The sequence below is a fragment of the Enhydra lutris genome, unplaced genomic scaffold, assembly GCF_002288905.1.
Source record: "Enhydra lutris kenyoni isolate GAN:26980312 unplaced genomic scaffold, ASM228890v2 scaffoldscaffold60, whole genome shotgun sequence".
In the NCBI taxonomy this organism is placed as follows: domain Eukaryota; kingdom Metazoa; phylum Chordata; class Mammalia; order Carnivora; family Mustelidae; genus Enhydra; species Enhydra lutris.
The window spans coordinates 2,942,251-2,945,118 of NW_019154144.1; positions in this window are offsets into that span (position 1 = coordinate 2,942,251).

Sequence of the window (2,868 nt, forward strand, 5' to 3'; positions counted from 1 at the left end):
CTGGGTGAGTCTTTTGTGGGTTTGTTGCTACATGTGAACATTGATCTGCTTTCCTCGCCTTCCATATAATAATAGGAAGAACACTGTTCTTACCCACACACGGGGCTAGAAAGGTAGTCACCAAAATGTCAACTCTGATTATCTTGAGGAGAAGGGATTTGGGGTCAGTTTTACTCTGTGGTTTATATCTTCATGTATTATTTGAAGTTTCTTAATGAGCAACTAAATAGCACTCAAAAAAAAAAAAAAAAACCAGGAGAGATGGGGTACTTGGGTGGCTCAGTGGGTTAAGCCTCTGCCTTCGGCTCAGGTCATGACCTCAGGGTCCTCAGATCGAGCCCCACATTGGGCTTTCTGCTCAGCAGGGAGCCTGCTTTTCCCTCTCTCTGCCTGCCTCTCTGCCTACCTGTGATCTTTCTGTCAAATAAATAAATAAAAATCTTATAAAATTTTTTAAAAAAGATTTTTAAATTTTTATTTATTTGACAGAGAGAGAGTGAGGTCACAAGTAGGCAGAGAGACAGGCTGCGAGAGAGCGGAGGAAGCAGGCTCCCCGAGGAGCAGAGAGCCCGATGCAGGGCTTGATCCCAGGACCCTGAGATCATGACCTGAGCCGAAGGCAGAGGCTTAACCCACTGAGTCACCCAGGTGCCCCAATAAATAAAAATCTTAAAAAAAAAAAAAAAAAAACAGGAGAGACACGGCTGAAGCCTGGCCTTTTCCAGGAAGCCTTTCCTATCTCCAGGTTGGCCTGGTGTTGTGCTCTTGACCTTACAGCACCCTCTGAACATCTCAACCGCAGCAAAGCCATATTACAATATAAAGAAGTTTATTAGCGTCTGTCACCCTTCCCCACTAAATCATTTGTACTTGAATATCTCTGATGTCCTATTTATTTTGCCTTTCCTGTGCCAAGCTTGGAGACTGTCACATAGCAGGCATCCTGTCTCAAGCTATTTTAGAACTCAAACAGACGTCCTGTAAAGTGCTATATTGTAGAGGACAGTGGGGGTGAGTTTTATGGGATTAAGATGTGTTTTCTTTCAATGCTTTAATGGGATAAATTGTGGATAAATGCAAAAAAAAAAAAAAAAGAAATGAAAAAGAAGGAAAGAAAAAGAAAAACAACCCAAAACCAAAAAACAACAACAAAAAAACCCCACGCTTTCCTTCCTATAGACAAACAGATTCTTAAGACTCTTTTGTCAACTTCCTTAAGAATCCTCCATGTGCCGCATGAGGATTAGGTTGGTGTCTCTACGTGCTAGAGTCGTGCCTAGCACCCACCATATCAATTCAGTTTAAAATGTGCCGGAACTCAGTGCCAGAGGCTAGGATAATGTCAGGCCCATTGTGGGGGCCCCAGTTATCAAACAAATGAATAAATGAATGAATGAGTTCAGAAGCCATTGGCTGGCGATATTTAATAAAATATGTGTGTTGAGCCATTTCCCATGTTGGGGATAGATTCATGGTGGTCCAGCCATGGTCACAGATGGTGTCCCTTGACACTGAGTACAATTTAGAGGATAGATGGGTATGATCAAGAGTCCAGGACACATGACAGGAAGAAGCCAGCTCCTACAAGGGGAGTCAGTTCATGAGGACTTAACCTTTTAGTTGAGGTGAGCAGTAATAATAGAGGAGTCCTCTTGATGCCCCCCACCCCCCAAGGCTCAGGATGCTCATAATCTTAGGAAGAAGGAGGCAAATCCAGGGCCAAACCTCCCCAGCTCCCTCTGAGTTGCCTGCTTGGGGAGTGGAGTGAATGGAGACAGGGAATCTGGCCCGTGGGATGTCTAGACCAATGTGATTCATGTGTGATGCTCAGGGCAAGCAGATTGCTCAGTTCTAGGCAAAACCCCCCATGTGAACACGGTTTCCCAGTCCTATCTGGTGTCCAGACTAAAGTCTCATCTGGGCTTTTATGGCCAAACCCCACCCAGCAGAAACTTCTTAGTGCCAGTTGTTTCCGAAGAGTTGCTTCTGTCCTTAGCTCTCTATAGATAGCAGACTCAGATGACATGGTGGGCATTGGAAAGCAAAGGTCACAGTAAAGAGCAGTGTGGAAGTGGCCCCAAGGCCTACCTCAACCTGGCTTGTTTTGGAGGGGAGCAAGGTAAGGTGGTCATCCTAGTTTGTCTGGGGCTGAGGGATTTCCTGGGAGGAGGGGCTCCCAGTTTTTTTTGTTTTTTTTTTTTTTAACAAAGATAGAGAGAGAGAGAGAGAGATCACAAGTAGGCAGAGAGGCAGGTAGAGAGAGGAGGAAGCAGGCTCACTGCTGAGCAGAGAGCCCGATGCGGGGCTGGATCCCAGGACCCTGAGATCATGACCTGAGCCAAAGGCAGAGGCTTAACCCACTGAGCCATCCAGGTGCCCCAGGGGCTCCCAGTTTTAAAACTGGGACAGTTCTGGGCAAACCAAGATGAACTGGTTGCCTGAAGGGGGAGCTAGGCCAGAATATGCTCAGGGGAGCCTGGGGACACCCTAGCTCCCAGAGGCTGCCCTGTCCAAACTGACTGGGTGATGCCCAGAGTGCACAGAGGGCACAGAGGCATTGACAGGCTGGTAGAGCAGGCTTCATTCTTATAAAGAAGAGAATCTCAGGTGCGGAACTCCAGCTCGAGGGGTTCTTCTTCTGGTTGGAGACAGCACTGCCTAGTGATCAAACACTCCATCTTCAGAGTTCTAGGGCTGGGCTCAATCCCTCCTCCATCACCGTTCTGTGATTTCTTCCTAAGCCTCAAGTTTTGTATTTAGTAAGTTGGGATAATAATAGCGCCAAATTGATGGGGTTGTTGTAAAGAAGAGTGAGATAAAGCAATTGAAATTGTTTAGTATGTAATAAATGTTGAATATTATCATCTC